The sequence below is a fragment of the Gigantopelta aegis genome, chromosome 13 (assembly GCF_016097555.1).
Source record: "Gigantopelta aegis isolate Gae_Host chromosome 13, Gae_host_genome, whole genome shotgun sequence".
Classification (NCBI taxonomy): Eukaryota; Metazoa; Mollusca; class Gastropoda; order Neomphalida; family Peltospiridae; genus Gigantopelta; species Gigantopelta aegis.
The window spans coordinates 8381406-8399153 of NC_054711.1; the positions used below are offsets into that span (position 1 = coordinate 8381406).

Sequence of the window (17748 nt, forward strand, 5' to 3'; positions counted from 1 at the left end):
TCTCTCTCTCTCTCTCTCTCTCTCTCTCTCTCTCTCTCTCTCTCTCTCTCTCTCTCTCTCTGTATGTCTCTCTCTCTCTCTGTCTCTCTGTCTCTGTCTCTCTTTCTCTCTCTCTCTCTCTTTGTCTCTCTCTCTCTCTTTCTCTCTCTCTCTCTCTCTCTCTCTCTCTCTGTCTCTCTTTCTCTCTCTCTCTCTCTCTCTCTCTCTCTCTCTCTCTCTCTCTCTCTCTCTCTCTCTCTCTCTCTCTCTCTCTCTCTCTCTCTCTCTCTCTCTCTCTCTCTCTCTCTCTCTCTTTCTATGCGACTATATGGTATATTCCGTATTTATTGATGATGTAAGGGCGGGACGTAGCCCAGTGGTAAAGCGTTCGTTTGAGGCGCGGTCAGTTTGGGATCGATCCCCGTCGGTGGGCCCATTGGGCTATTTCTCGTTCTCTGTCTGTAGGATGGTGCATATAAAAGATCCTTTGCTACTAATGGAAAAATGTAGCGAGTTTCCACTCTAAAACTGTCAAAATTACCAAACAATTTAGTTTAATTATTATCTAAATATGAGCATTGAGCTACATTCTGTAATTAAAAAATAAATAAAACCTAATACAAATCCCAAAACCAAATTATATCCGACGAGGATGGGATTCGAACCCACGCGGGCAGAGCCCAATGGATTAGCAGTCCATCGCCTTAACCTCTCGGCCACCTCGTCTTGGTGGATGTCATTTATATTTTCCGTAGTTACTGATGATGTAATAATACGTATTGCAATAAAAAATATAGTGAAACAATTTCAGTATATGTATATAGTTTATGTAGTGTCCAAATGTGATACTAAAATTGATAAAATAGATGTTTAACGACACCCCAGCACGAACAATACATCGGCTACTGGGTGTCAAACTATGGTAAATGCAAAACTAACGGGATGATAAACATCAATATAAAAATTCCCGATTTAAATAAAAACACAATGTAAAGGATTATCTAAAAATACATATATCACAGATAGATAAAATTAAAATTTGGAATAAAAATTAGTATCACGTAGAAATTGTAATAAAAGTACTGGATGGAATCTAAAGGATTCCGTCACATTACGTTGTCCAAATACACTGTATATCTTTTCGAGTTTCTTTGAAATATACTCCACCAAGATGTGGCGTACCGTCAGAAGACACCGACAGTGCTCACACTGAGGTGGGAGATCTTTCTTCAAGATACATGAATGGGTCAAGTATGTATGACCGGTGCGAGCACGACACAAGACTACTTCATCCTTCCTGCACTGCCTATAGGAGGACTGCCATTCTCCCAGGACTGGCTTGACAGCATGAAGCTTGTTCGCAACCGCATCGTTCCAATCATTTTACTAAGTCAAAAAGATAGATTGGTTAATATTATATTTAAAATCAGTATACGGCACATATATTCTGGCATGAGGAAAATCCAAAGCAGACTTGGCAGCTGAATCTGCCTTTTCATTACCCCTGATGCCAACATGGCTAGGCACCCAACAAAATACAACATCTTTATTGGCAGAGGATGAAAAGACACAATTTCGTATCACCATCCCAATTCAAGGATGGTCCAGTTTCATATTTCGTAAAGCTTATGAGACACGAAAGTGATTCTGTGAAAATAATAAATTTGGATGCAATCGAATCCTTGATTTCTTCTAAGGCTTTAATAACTGCCCAAATTTCAGCACTAAAGATTGATTCAGAGTCAGGCAATCTCGTGGAAAGTATTGTGTCTGATGGAAAAACTGTAGCACAAGCCACAGAATTCCCATCCTGTGATCCATCTGTATAAACTGGAATGTAATCACGGTACCTGTCTTGAATTTCCATGGAAAATTGTTTGTAGACAACAGCATCTGTACGATCTTTTGTCAGATGCGCCAGATCAAACACAATTTTAGATCGTGTAATACACCAAGTCTAAATATGATATGCATTCTGTAATTTAAAACTAAAAAAACAACTCTAAAAGTAAGAGAGAGAGAGAGAGAGAGAGAGAGAGAGAGAGAGAGAGAGAGAGAGAGAGAGAGAGACAGAAAGAGAGAGACAGAGAGAGAGACAGAGAGAGAGAGACAGAGAGAGAGAGACACAGAGAGACAGAGAGAGAGAGACAGAGAGAGACAGACAGAGAGAGACAGACGGAGGAAAAGGGATGAAAAAGAGATCAAGCAATTATTAATAATGTGGTGCAAATAAAATATTCGACGAGGATGGGATTCGAACCCACGCGGGCAGAGCCCAATGGATTAGCAGTCCATCGCCTTAACCTCTCGGCCACCTCGTCTTGTTCAATGTCATTTAATATTCCGTATTTAGTAAGGATGTAATAACAAATATTGCAATAAAAATGTATTCATTTTAAAAATACAGTCAAATCAATTATGTATATGTATATATATATTACTTTAACTATTGTCTAAATATGAGATACATTCTATTAACAAATTCTTAATTAAAATCCTAAACCAAAAATGTATCCGACGAGGATGGGATTCGAACCCACGCGGGCAGAGCCCAATGGATTAGCAGTCCATCGCCTTAACCTCTCGGCCACCTCGTCTCGATATACAACGCCGGCGGAATCGGGGGTATTCAGGTGAGGCGAACACTTCAAAATGTTATACCTGGCGGGCGTTGCCGATAAGTTTGCTCCCTTTGTGCAACTCATCTGTTTCTGACGGCCTTATCTAGCTGCCAAAAATCAACTTGCCAGATTTTTTGTGGATTCGTCGATTTCGTTAGACGTGTTACAACGTAATGAGATAAGATACGTGCTATCCTGTCTACAGGTAGGATGGTGCATATAAAAGATCCCTTGCTACTAATGGAAAAATGTAGCGGGTTTCCTCTCTATGACTGTGTCAAAATGACCATATGTTTGACATCCAATAGCCGATGTTTAATAAATCAATGTGCTCTAGTTGTGTCGTTAAACAAAACAAACTTTATTTATTTTACACGTTGTGCAAGCAAATTACATTCATTCACTCATTCATTAATTCATTCATTCATTCATTTTTTTCCTTCTGGAATAAGGATCTGGGGCCTAATTCATAAAGATCTCTTAGGCTCTGCTAGACAACAAAGCTGATGCTTTGCAAGTCTTTTAGCATTGCATTGCAAGATCGCAAAGTTGCGAAACTTTAGTTAATTAGGCCCCTGGAATGCATTAAATGTTAAAGTCCGGAAAGCTGAATCACTGATATCTTTTAAAAATCAATTAAAGAAATAAAACAAAGCTGTTCCTAGATATTTTTATCTGGGTTCTAGATTTGAGCATATGCTCCACTGTAAACTCCGTCTAGACATGAGTGATCTCAATAGTCATAAATTCTTTCGATATATCTCAGATGGTCCGTCTTGTTCTTGTGGGCGTCCGTCTTGTCCAATACAAGATACAGATCGTTTCATTCGCTACAGTCCTCGGTACAAGAAACAAAGAAACAATTGCATGTCAAACTATTTACATATATTTTATAAAAATTATCGTATTATTATTATTATTGTTTTGCAGTTTTCTACTAACTATACTACCCCCCCCCCCCCCCCGCGCCCCCACCCCGCCTTCTTTCTCTACCCCTTCTGTTTCTATTTCTAGTGGTTCAAGTCTATGTAAGTCTGTTATAGTTTTAACTTGTATCCGCTTGTACAACGTAGGTAGAGGTCTTAATATACGCTAAGTCTGTTGGCCAATTTCATTATATTTAAAATAAATATTGTTTAAACCATTCATTCATTCATTTCAACTTATTTTCGTGATTATATTATATCGGTGGAGTGGTCTTAGTGGTCGTTAAAACTCGCTGGGAAATCGAGTCCGGTGGTTTAACCGCTGCACCACCGAGGCTGGTGATTGGTGAGTTGTAAAACTTGCTCTTGGTGGGGGCCGGTACCTGGAGGCGAACCTAGCAAATTACAATGTCACGAGTTATTTATACGAAGATTATGTGTGAGATCTATTAACAGTAGTCATTTATCACAAATAAAATGTAAAAATAGCGAAATATGACACTTATTATAACTGTCCACCCAGTGCACTACGACTAGTATATCAAAGGTCGTGGTGTGTGCTATCCTGTCTGTGGGATGGTGCATATAAAAGATGCTTTGCTGCTAATGGGAAAATGTAGCGGGTTTCCTCTCTAAGACTATGTCAAAATTACCAAATGTTTGACATCCAATAGCCAATGATTAATAAATCAATGTCCTCTAGTGGTGTCGTTAAACAAAAGTAAAACAAAGTGATAGTGCACCTTTAATTTTAGTACACTGTTCTACGGTCTGTCTGTTCATCATAGCGATATACTGGATAAGGCGCGGAATGTACTGAAATATCGGTCTATTTTGAACCCAGTGGTATCTCGGACATACGGGACATTTACTTTATAATAATGAAAATGTCAGTCGTCACTCTTGTGTCTTGAGTAGGATAAGTTTGCCTTGTCCCAGACGTTATCAAATGCACATCCCACGGGGACGCGGTTTTCCCTGGGTCCCTGAGTTATCGTGAAAAACAATTAAAATTGTTGGCCGAAGGACCGAAACTGAATATGCTCGTGACGCGGGGCATAATCCTGCTTTTATTGACAAAGATAAAGTTTATTAATTAATCATGACACATCAACAGTGTATTTACGTCGAGGGTGCTCAGATACTAACGGTTGAAAGTCCCAAAGGAGGAGTGAAGGTCATTATAGAAAATTGCGGATTATCAAATGGACTTTCTGAGTTTGTAGCCATTGTAAGATGTGTTTCCGACTAACAGAGTATTTATGAAGAAAACAAAAATTTGTTTTGTTTAACGACACCTCTAGAGCACAATGATTTATTAATCATCGGCTATTGGATGTGAAACATATGATCATTTTGACACAGTCGTAGAGAGGAAACCCGCTACATTTTTTTTCCATTAATAGCAAGGGATCTTTTATATTATATACCATCCCACAGACAGGATAACACATGCCACGCTGTTTGATATACTAGTCGTGGAGCACTGGTTGGAACGAGAAATAGCCCAATGAGCTTACCGACAGGGATCGATCCTAGACCGACTGCGCATCAGGCGTGCACTTTACCATTGGGCTACATCCTGCCCCGTAGTTTTTTTTGAAGACTAAAATTACATAGTAAAATCATTTTCTCGTTTAGAATACCAGTGTTTGTATATCTAATGTGTTTTCGGCCGTGTGCTAATGTTTATGGAAGTCATATACTTATTCGAAATTATTGGAACAGGGTCCACGAGCAAGTTCAGCCAACCGTTTTTCGCTAACGCTTTCTACACTGGTTTTAACGCTACACATTAAACCGAATTGCTCACTGTGGGAACCAGTCAAAATAATTTGCAAACGTTTAGCAAAAAACGGCTGTGTGAAAGTGGGCCAGCTGTCCTAGTACTCCGACAGTAAGAAAGCTTGACGTACATTTGGACAGTTATCATCACTTGCCGTCAGAGACCAATCTACATAAATTCTGCACAATTTCCTCCATTCAAACTGCGCACCCTTTCCATTTGGCATTAATCCTACGGGACATTCCAAATTCCATAGCACTAAAACCAACCCCCTGCCTGTCACCGACTCTGGTCGGACTGTTGGTGCTCTCTTGACCTGCCAGTGCAGGCGGTCCCTTTTCCCACCCACACCAACCCTTTCCTGTTCTGGACGGAGGAGCCGGCCGAGGCCGGCACCTGTGCCCATGACAGGCGTGCGCTACAGCAGCTTGCTCTGAATGTGCACGTAAAACCCTCTGACCTGACCTGCCTACCCGTCAGCATATACGTATTTAACCTGAACATTACTGAAAGGGGTTTCTGTCGGGTTTCTTCTTGTAGTGTCTGTATTAGTGATTAATATGTGATTTGTTTTTTATCAGGGAGCTCGAAAATGATCCATATCACGGTATTTATCATTGTGACGGAACATGCTCTTAATTGCTTTTCGCCTGTGGCGATATTAATTGTTTTAGAGGGCCGTGTGCAGTCCCAATATGCACTTAGACTAGGTGGGCACTTTGTTACGTAATACCTCCGCGCGACGGTGGTCGAGCTGTTCCCAATACACACCCAGACCAGGTGCGGAGGCTATGTGGCCAGTAGTTACGTAATACCTACGATAGCGCGGTTTTACGACCGTGATTTTTGGCGAACTAGGCGACAGTAAGTCTGGCCATCTAAGAAAAATATGCCGTCTTGGTCTCTGTGGAAATATCACTTGTAGGTATTCGGTGCCGCCTTGTACCCACAGGCGATATTCGGTTTTGTAATAAATAGCTAGGATTTTAGAGATATCAGGGAGAAACAAAAGGAAGGCTCCCAGGGAACGTTAGTCCGTTTGGATTTGGTGAATATATATTTTTCTGCTCTTTAAATATTTTAATACTGTATTATACCAATATTATTTAGACAGTGTTTCCGGTAATCTGACGAAGTAAACTGTAGGATTCATTATTCTAAAAATTATTAAAGCTTAACCAGTCATCCTAGAGGACCTAGGTAAACTGTAGGTTATTGTCTTTATGGTGATATGTACCAGTATTAATTCTGTATTACAAGGTTACTGAATGAGTAGTTAAGGGTTAATTAAAAATTAACCAGTTAGGAATAGAGTTGTAATTCCTTTATTAATTAAGTTCCCTGGCAGCGTTTCTCAATTATCACACGTGTGGGTGTTGTATCACGGTGAAGTGATTAGAATATTGTGTAAACTAGACACCTAGTTATTAACTAATTAAGTGATTAGTTCTGGGTTGTTATTATTATTGTTGTTGTTAACTAATTAACTGCGGCAAATATATTTGTCAGCTTCAGGTTAATACAGATTCCAAAGTATATTGTGTTTTGTTGTGTTTTCTAGTGAACTAACGTGCTATATTATATATACTTTATATAAGATCTTATCTCTGTTTATACCTAGTGCCGAGCTACTTGGGTATACACTGCCCGATACATAGAGATCTAATAGATATACAGTTAGGAGAGATATTTGGATAATCGTGTTTCATTCAGTTACGGTATTATAGGATCCCCGTGACAAACATAAAATCAGTGTGTTTTGAAAGTGTATGTGTGTGTGTGGGGGGGGGGGGGGGGGGCATTGTCAGTCCGGTGGCCCGAGGGGACTTTAATTCATTTCATTTCATTTCAATTTATTTTCGTGCTGTCCTGGGCACACACACCTCAGCTATCTGGGCTGTCTGTCCAGGACAGTGGGTTAGTTGTTAGTTGGTTAGTGAGAGAGAAGAGGGTGCAGTGGCCTTACACATACCCACTGAATCGTTAAAACTCACTCTTGGTTGGAGCCAGAACGGGCTGCAAACCCAGTACCTACCGAGGCCGGTGGGGGGACTTTCATTTCAATTTATTTTCGAGCTTATATCCAATTAAGGTTCAAGCACGCTGTCCTGGGCACACACGATCAGCTATCTGGGCTGTCTGTCCAGGACAGTGGGTTAGTTGTTAGTTGGTTAGTGGTCAGTGAGAGAGTAGAGGGTGTAGTGGCCTTACACCTACCCAATGAGCCCTTAAAGGGATATTTCCGAGTTTGCTGCAATGTTTTAAGATGTTATCGACTAATAAAATACTTCTACGATTAAACTTACATATTAAATATATTTTCTTGTTTTGTATATTAGTGGCTGTATATTAAACGTATTTCTGATCGTTCTAATATTTGTACTAGCTTAATTTTCATTTTATTTCCTAAAACATATTTTTTCGTACGTACGAAATTATTTGAAGACAAAATCCAATTTGGGCTTCTTACAAATATTAAGACGACCAGAAACACATTGAATATACAGACACTGATATTCTAAACAAGAAAATATATTTAATGTGTAAATTTAATCGTAGAAATATTTTATTAGTCGAAAACATCTTACAATGTAGCAAACTCGGGAATGTCCCTTTAAGAACTCGCTCTGAGTTGGAGTCGGCACCGGGCTGAGAATCCTATACCTACCAGCCTGTAGTCCGATGGCTTAACCACAACACCACCGAGGCCGGTGAGGGGACTTTCATGTGAACTTATTTTCGTGCTTATATCCAATTAAGGTTCAAGCACGCCGTCTTGGGCACACACCTCAGCTGTTTGGGATGTCTATCCAGGAGAGTGGGTTAGATGTTTGTTGGTTAGTGGTTAGTGAGAGACAAGAGGGTGTAGTGGCCTTCCTTACACCTACCCATTGAGCCCTTAAGAACTCGCTCTGGACTGGAGCCGGTACCGGGATGCGAACCCTGTACCTACCAGACTGTAGTCCGATGGCATAACTTTAAGAGCTCGAAGGGCCCGGATCTGTTAGAGGAGGTTCGGGACATGTTCGCCTGAGAAAACTTTTAATTTCAAGTGCTCAAATACGGCGCTTCCAGCATTCTGGTCACAATAACAGGGAAATGTGGGGGATTGCACCCGCACCCTACCCACCCCCTGTCCCATGGTATTCTGGTCACAATAACAGGGAAATGTGGGGGATTGCACCCGCACCCTACCCACCCCCTGTTCCGTGGCATTCTGGTCACAATAACAGGGAAATGTGGGGGATTGCACCCGCACCCTACCCACCCCATGTTCCGTGGCATTCTGGTCACAATAACAGGGAAATCTGGGGGATTGCACCCACACCCTACCCAGCCCCTGTTCCGTGGCATTCTGGTCACAATAACAGGGAAATCTGGGGGATTGAACCCGCACCCTACCCACCCCCTGTTCCGTGGCATTCTGGTCACAATAACAGGGAAACGTGGGGGATTGCACCCGCACCCTACCCACCCCCTGTTCCAGGGCATTCTGGTCACAATAACAGGGAAAGGTGGGGGATTGCACCCGCACCCTACCCACCCCCTGTTCCGTGGCATTCTGGTCACAATAACAGGGAAACGTGGGGGATTGCACCCGCACCCTACCCACCCCCTGTTCCGTGGCATTCTGGTCACAATAACAGGGAAACGTGGGGGATTGCACCCGCACCCTACCCACCCCCTGTTCCGTGGCATTCTGGTCACAATAACAGGGAAATGTGGGGGATTGCACCCGCACCCTACCCACCCCCTGTTCCGTAGCATCTGAATCGAGGTTCTAAGTTCTGTAGTTATCGATTAAAAACATGTTTTATTGTTTAACGACGAAATGAGTGTGTGGGGACAAAGAATTGAAAATTGCGTTAGAATTTAATGTAACAAAACGGAGATTTTGAACGCAAGATAACGGTGAATCATTCAATGGTTGACCTCTGGGGAAATGTTCTAATGTTGTTCAGTGTAAATGTCAATCTGCTTAATGAGTAGTTGTCATTACGAAATAATAGGTTTCACTTAAAGGATTATTTGTTACTGTCAGATCTAAATAAAGATATATGTCTGTCTGTCTGTCTGTCTGTCTGTCTGTCTAGTATTCTTCCGCAAACAGCATCTTTGATAGATCCGGCCGTAGGAGGCTGGGTACAGATATAGGTTAATCAAAATAGAAAACGAAAGAAATGTTTGTTGAACGACACCTCCGTACAGTTGTAATATCACGGTTGTTAGAACTGAGTGATCGGAGAGAGAGAGAGAGAGAGAGAGAGAGAGAGAGAGAGAGAGAGAGAGAGAGAGAGAGAGAGAGAGAGAGAGAGAGAGAGAGAGAGAGAGAGACACACACACACAGACACAGAGAGACACCGACAGAAAGAAAAAAAAAAAAGAATTTTATTTTATTTAATGATGCCCTTAACAAATTTTATTTACGGTTATATGGCGTCAGACATGGTTAAGGACCACACAGATATTGACCGAGGAAACCCGCTGTCGCGACATCATGGGCTGCTCTTTTCGATTAGCAGCAAGTGATCTTTTATATGCACTATCCCACAGACGAGGTAGTACATACTACGGTCTTTGATATATCAGTCGTAGTGCACTGGCTGGAACGAGAAATAGCCCAATAGGCCCACCGACGGGGATCGATCCCAGACCGACCGCGCATCGAGTGAACGCTTTACCACTGGGCTACGTCCCACCCTCGAGACACAGATACAGAGAGAGACAGACAGACAGAGAGAGAGAGAGAGAGAGAGAGAGAGAGAGAGAGAGAGAGAGAGAGAGAGAGAGAGGGGTGAGAGGGAGAGAGAAAGAGGTAGCTCCCCTATCGATATTTTGTTTGCACTTTCGCATATGCAGGACAGCTCATACCATGACATTTGAGGCACCAGTTGTGCATTACTGGTTGGAATGGGGATAAATCAGTCCATACAGGGCGAATAATTCTGCTACCCAACCTACCTCAGACTCTCTGCCCCTGCCTCTCTGCCCCTGCCTCTCTGTCCCTCCCTCTCTCTCTCTCTCTCTCTCTCTCTCTCTCTCTCTCTCTCTCTCTCTCTCTCTCTCTGTCTCTCTACCTAACAACCCATATATGTATCTTTTTTGTAATTTTCAGTTACGTGACCTCGCAGGATAAACAGGAAATGACGTATCTCGTCGTTCCATCATTGTCTTTCTTTCTGTCTTGTTTTCTTTTCGATTATTAGCCAGAAATTTATCGCGCTTCATTGAATCTATATGCATGCTCCTGAGGGTTTACAAGATCACAAACATCAATAAAACACAATTCTGTGCTTAATTTGGCGTGTTTTAAAGACCCAAAACAAAAACTATGAGACGTAAATACTCGTAACAAATTCAATAATAAAGAACAACACTCGAAACAGAAGAAGACTTTTTAAGAAGATTAATGATTTGGCCACTTTTCTGGTTTTGTTTTCTCTTAAGATGCTTTCCAACGGTACGATTTGTAGTAACGTTCTGTAGTTCACCGTACAGTTATATTGTGTCAATCGAACTTCAGTGCAAAAGCAGGTCAATTATTTTTAAAAGATGGTTCACCATTTTGTTCATGCATTTTCGTTGCCTAAGAGCAGCGTTATGGTACCTAGCCTAAACTATGGGACTGTATTAAAAAAGTAAAAAGAAAGAAAAGAAAGAAAGAAAAATATATTATTTACTTGTATAATGCTAACGAACACGTACACAATGGCCTAAATCATAAGTATATTAATTGCACAACATCTGTGGCGGTTGCTCTCTAGACTGGTTTTTAAACAGAAGGCAACGGTACCAGTCAAATTTCTTTCTAGCGCTCGTTTAGCTCTCACTACACAGATGTCATCTGCCATTGAAATCCATGTTAAATTGCTCAACTTCAAATGAACATTGCCAATAGAACGGGTTCTCGTTGGTTGGTACTAACAACATACACCATTGCGAACATATATAAGCATTTATTTTTACTCCAAAATTGAGAACATTTCCGTCTCAGTGTTTTGCTATATGACTGCATCTGGCTGTAGTACCAGTCCGAACAGGTAGTTCAGGAACCGATATACACAGGCCGACTCTTCCGCTATACACCCATGTCCCAAAACGTCAATGTACAATATTACAAAATAACATGGGAATAATCCAGCCAGAAGGCTTACCATTGAAAAAGATCAATTGTTTTAATTGTTCCCCAATTACTAGAAGTGAATGTGTGAACTACAATATGTGTCACAAATTGGAAGGAAACTGTGTAATGAGACCTTACCTGAACACGCCTTTGTAGTGAAGTTAAAACGACTACGTTTTTAGTTGCGGTGACTAAACGAATGGTTTTGACCAATGCTACTGGTCGTTAATTCAAGTCACATTGTATGAACGTACGGGGCGGAACGATGAGTGATCGGTCTGGGATCGATCCCCATCGGTGGACCCATTGGGTTATTTCTCGTTCCAGCCAGTGACTGGTGTATCGAAAGCCGTTGTATGTGTTAGCCTGCCTTTGCGATGGTGTATATACAATATCCCTTACTACCAATAGAAAAAATGTAGCGGGTTTCCTCTCTAAGACTATGTCAGAATTACCAAATGTTTGACATCCAATAGCCGATAATTAATAAATCAATGTGCTCTAGTGGTGTTGTTAAACAAAACAAACTTAACTTTGATCAATGCTGCTGTTAGTTATGTTAAGTTGCATCGTATGAACGCACCGTTATGTAAATATGCACCTATTGATCTGTGTGGGAAAAACGTTCGATCACCGGTGTTGTGAGACAATCTCATTGTTCCAGTTTGACAAATATTGACAGGTCCGTCGATCTTCGTGACGTATTAAAGTCCGTGATAAAGCCAAATCCGGTATTCTTTAAAATGAGTCTACAGCAGTGCGGGTTTCATGTTTCCCTTAAATATTAGTGTCTTTTGTGCTAGGCTATTTTATCCTATGCTATTATAGTCTATGTTCTGCTATGCTATGCTATGCTATGCTATGCTATGCTATAATACGTTATGCTATGCTATGCTATGCTATGCTATGCTATGCTATGCTATGCTATGCTATGCTATGCTATGCTATGCTTGTATGCTATGCTACGCTACGCTACGCTATGTTCTGCTATGCTATGCTATGCTATGCTATGCTATGCTATGCTATGCTATGCTATGCTATGCTATGCTATGCTATGCTATGCTATGCTACGCTATACTATGCTATGCTATGCATTGCTATGCTATGCTGTACTATGCTATGGTATGCTATGCTATCGTGGGTTATGTTATCTTAGGTTAGGTTAGGTATGGGTATCTTGGGTTATGTGATATTAGGTTATTTTAAGTTAGGTTATGTCATTTCATGTTATGTTATCTTATCTTAGTTTATGTTATGTTCTCTTATGTTATGTTATCTTAGGTTATGTTATGTTCTCTTATGTTATGCCATCTTAGGTTATGTTATGTTATTTTAGGTTATGTTATGTTATTTTACGTTACATTGCGTTATGTTTGGTGCGTTTTCAAAACCAAAAACAAAATAGTGGGTTTTGTTTCAATTATAAATTATACATATTATTGTGTTATATGTAATGTGATGATATGTTATGTTACTCTATGTTAGGTTAGACTGGGCTAGGCTACGCTATGTTACGTTACGTTACGTTACGTTACGTTACGTTACGTTACGTTACGTATGATGGACTTTCCCACAGACAGGATACAACCCACAACAACCTTTGATATTCGATTTTTGGTATAGCGTTTAGAATGGAAAAATGGACGTAGTGATGGGTATATGTGGGTGTCAGTCAATCGTTAGTTTCTAATAAGCAATTACACAAAGTAGTTATTGATTGTGTTCCTGGGGAATACATAGAGCCAACGCCCGGGGGATGTTAAATAAATATATTGAAAGAGAGAGAGAGAGAGAGAGAGAGAGAGAGAGAGAGAGAGAGAGAGAGAGAGAGAGAGAGAGAGAGAGAGAGTGTGTGTGTGTGAGTGAGTGAGTGAGTGAGTGAGTGAGTGAGTGAGTGAGTGAGTGAGTGAGTGAGTGAGAGGGAGGGAGGGAGGGGGGAGGGAGGGAGAGAGAGAGAGAGAGAGAGGGAGGGAGAGGGAGAGATAGAAGATAAAGAAAGACCAACAGCAAGCCAGTGAGACAAAACAGACGATCTGGATAATAAAATCTAATAAAAGGTAATTAACGGATCCACTTTTGTCGATTATTTGTCTTTTTTTTCAGTTCTTTGCTTTGAAAAAAATATAATCCGTTACAACAGTGATCACATTAACAATATTTGATGACACTCGTGCATTGTTTTTTGAAAAACAAATTTGACAAAAAACAACTGTCACGTCAAAAGTGATTAAAATGTAATTATTGTAAAACTAAATTAAGTAATTATCACATACACCAGAGAGAGAATATTTAATGGAACATTGGTTATTGTAGACTAAATTTCAGTGACTATCAGCGTTATAGTGTCTGTATAAAATACGAAGATTTAATGCGGGGTTGAATGTCAGTAACACGGTTAAACAGTTTATTTTTGTTTAACGACACCACTAGAGCACTTTAATTAATCATCGGCTATTGGTAATTCTGACACGTAGTCATCAGAGGGAACCCGCAACATTTGTCTAACGCAGCAAAGGATCTTTTATATGCACTTTCTCACAGACAGGATAGCACATACCACGGTCTTTGATATACCAGTCGTGGTGCACTGGCTGGAACGAGAAATAGCCCAATGGGCCCACCGACGGGAATTGATCCCAGACCGACCGTGCATCAAGCGAGCGTACAAAGATGTAATGTGCGATTTAATATCCGAGACATGGTTAACCTCCTGACACTATTGACGACTGTTTTGTTGCAGGCACTATTTCCGGTTCATTTTGTTGTGATCCTTTATTTTGTTTCCATCAGGCGTGGGACGTAGTCCAGTGGTAAAGCGCTCGCTTGTAGCGCGGTCGGTCTAGGATCGATCCCCGTCGGTGGGTTCATTGGGCTATTTCTCGAACCAGCCAGTGCACCAAAGGTTGTGGTATGTGCTATCCTGTCTTTGGGATAGTGCATATAAAAGATCCCTTGCTACTAATGGAACAAAATGTAGCGGGTTTCCTCTCTAAGCCTACATGTCGAAATGACAAACTGTTTCACATCCAATAGTCCATTATTAATAAATCAATGTGTTCTAGTGGTGTTGTTAAACAAAACAAACTCTTTTTTTAACTTCAAAAAGATTTAGAACAAGACAGACTGCGCAATAGGTGAGCGCTATACCACTAGGCTGCGTCCGTCCTGGTTAGGAGACAATCCCAGGATTGCAAAATGTGTCTTAACAGCCTCAGGGTTGTACTATATCAAATAAAATCCCATAGGTGACAATGTCAAACGTATGTGGCTCAACATATTATATGCAATATATCAAACCAAAGTATGATCCATAAATATGAATTCTACAAGCCCTTCTATGAAAAGTATTAACTGTAGAAAGTGGAACCTGTCATGGCTCGTGTTCTATATAATTAGATGTTTATACATGTCTCTTATTTTCGCACAAAACTATAGTATATGTATCTAGGTTTGGATACCACATGCACATAAGCGTACGTGACAAGGGGCGGGGGGGGCAACTACGCCCCCACCCCCACCCCCTGGAACAAAACCTCAAATTTTAGCACAAACTATAGAGATATTCTGGCAAAATGTGCTAACCTGAGACCTAGTTACCATGTATTTCCATCAATCTACCCTGAAAGTTATATAACTGTTTGGTAGTAAGGCTAATATGAATAAATGTTGTTATCCAGATTCTGGCATTTTCGTTTAATTCGGACAAAACCCAGCCTGCCCTCTACAAAAATGGGACCTCGTACGATTGTGCGCATACATGTTTTAAGCACAAGGGTACTTGACACAGTGGTACTTGGCTAAATAAAATTGCATACATTTGTTGCCTAGATAAATATTTTTTTGATAACAGACATAACATTTTAAAGCGGCTGTTTGTTTCTAACCAAATCAGGAACAGAGATCAAAGTGAACCTTAAAATTTGTGTGGAATAAATTCAGCCTCAGTTCTTATTGGGGGTGGGGGGGGGGGGGGGGGTGGATTTAGCTCAGTCGGTTGAGTGCTTGCTTGGGGTGATTGCGTCGCAGGATCGAGCCACCTCGGTGGATCCATTCAGCTGATTGGGGTTTTTTCTCGTTCCAACCAGTGCACCACAACTGGACAAAGGCCGTTGTATGTGGTTTCCTGTTTGTGGGAAAGTGCATATAAAATATTCCTTGCTGCATCAGAAAAATGTAGCGGGTTTCCTCTGATAAATACGAGTCGGAATTACCAAATGTTTGACATCCAATAGCTGATGATTAATTAATCGATGTGCTCTAGTGGTGTCGTTAAACAAAATAAACTTTACAGTTCTTATTGGTAGTAACTCCCTGCAAAAATTATTGTTGCTAATAAAAGAATAATTCGACGAAGATGGGATTCGAACCCACGCGGGCAGAGCCCAATGGATTAGCAGTCCATCGCCTTAACCTCTCGGCCACCTCGTCTTGATACAAATACATATTTAAATATAATTTGAAATGAAATACCCTAGTTTTTAAACAATACAACGTATCTTTTCACTATTAGAGCCGTTTTTGATAATTGAAAACAGACATTTCTTAGACTTTATTGTTTAGATTATCAATTTCCGTATATCCGAAGTTTTCTTGTCATCTTGGTGTTTCTAATGCCACGAAATGCCTTTTTCTTATTTTTAAAAACGCACATACCTCTGAGAAGTGACGGTTATGCAACAAGCTCTAGTCTATATTTTAAAGATTATTTACCCATTTCAAGGTCATAGGCTGTATTGTTGTTTACTCTATTGTAACTTTATCCAAATGTGTTACAGATGTGTTACAAACTTAAGTGTCCATTTTTACGGTTTGAAACTTGGGTTTACGACTTCAAATGTCGTGGTATGTGCTATCCTGTCTGAGTGATGGTGCACTAGAGCGAATTGTGTTATTATTCATCGGTTATTGGATGTCAAACATTTGGTAATTTTAACTCAAAGTCCTAGAGAAAACTGGCTACATTTTTTCGTTAACAGCAAGGGATTTTTTTATATGCACCATCGCACAGACAGGATAGCACATACCAAGGTCTTTGCTATATCAGTCGTGGTGCATTCGGTGGAACGAGAAATAGCCCAATGGGCCCACTGACGGGGATCTATCCTTGGCCGACCGCGCATCAGGCGAATGCTTTAGTATTGGGTTAAGCTCCCTCCCATCCCCCACCCCATCCCGATCGCTCTCTCTCTCTCTCTCTCTCTCTCTCTCTCTCTCTCTCTCTCTCTCTCTCTCTCTCTCTCTCTCTCTCTCTCTCTCTCTCTCTCTCTCTTTCTCTCACTCTCACTCTCACTCTCTCTCGTTATCTTACTTACTGCAAACAGTCCAGATAGCTGAAGTGTGTGCTTAGAACAGCGTGCTTGAACCTTAATTTGTATAGAAGCACGAAAATGGGTTAACTGTACTGACCGAACCGTGTACCGGCTGAGTTGGTTAATATACGACTAATGTCAGTTTTATGGGCAAATGGTATTATTATCACCAATGGGAATTAATATGGTGTATGAGAACCTGTCGGTGTTTTGGCTCACGATGAAGCGGTTATGTCCAGACACTACTATCGATAATATTTGTACACTGTGTCGTGTCAGTGTCCCAAGCGATGGGATGTTTGGTCTTGTAATTTTATTTCTCGTAATATGCGTGAACCATTTCTGTCAAAGAAAAAGTTTGTTTTGTTTAATGACACAACTAGAGCACATTGATTTTTAATCATCGGTTATTGGATGTGAAACATTTGGTAATTTAGGAAGGAAAGAAACGCTTTATTTAACGACGCACTCAATAATACATTTTATTATATAACATTTAGTCTTAAAATATCAGTGAAATAAAACGGTTATCAGTGACACAGTGACGATAACATTATACAGTGAACATTTCACTATTTGATTCTAAAATGTGTTATGGTCACTGTAGAAAGTGTTATCTTCACTGTAAAGCTGCTTCCTAATCGGAGGCGAGCGATATGTTTTTTAGAAACCATTGATTTCAATTGCTGCATCCTAACCGCACGCGTACAGTGCGACACATTCATGTAGTCGAGCGCGCGACACAATATCGAAAGGGATTGTTTCTATCTTTTTTGTCGCGCGACACGAGCGGCAAACACATATTAAAGGGAAATACCCTAGTTTTTAAACACTAAGGCATATGTTTTATTATCATAGTCGTTTTTGATAACTGAAATCATACTTTACTTAGGTTTTATGGTTTAGATTATCAATTTCCGTACTTTCGAAATAGTTTTGGTCATCATGGTGTTTTTAATATCACAAAATGCATTTCTCATATTTTTAAAAAAGCACGTGTGTC

General features: G+C 40.5%; 1 protein-coding gene and 4 non-coding genes across 5 annotated transcripts in view; 1 reads left to right on the plus strand and 4 right to left on the minus strand.

Annotated features, from left to right (window-relative positions):
* Window positions 1–17748, plus strand: part of LOC121387385 — a 105390-nt gene that overhangs the window by 19256 nt on the left and 68386 nt on the right. The gene's annotated exons all lie outside the window — the stretch shown is intronic.
* Trnas-gcu lies at window positions 624–705 on the minus strand. Its single transcript has one exon. It is a non-coding gene; the product is annotated as a tRNA-Ser (tRNA).
* Window positions 2219–2300, minus strand: Trnas-gcu. Its single transcript has one exon. It is a non-coding gene; the product is annotated as a tRNA-Ser (tRNA).
* Trnas-gcu lies at window positions 2495–2576 on the minus strand. Its single transcript has one exon. It is a non-coding gene; the product is annotated as a tRNA-Ser (tRNA).
* Trnas-gcu lies at window positions 15783–15864 on the minus strand. The gene has a single exon. It is a non-coding gene; the product is annotated as a tRNA-Ser (tRNA).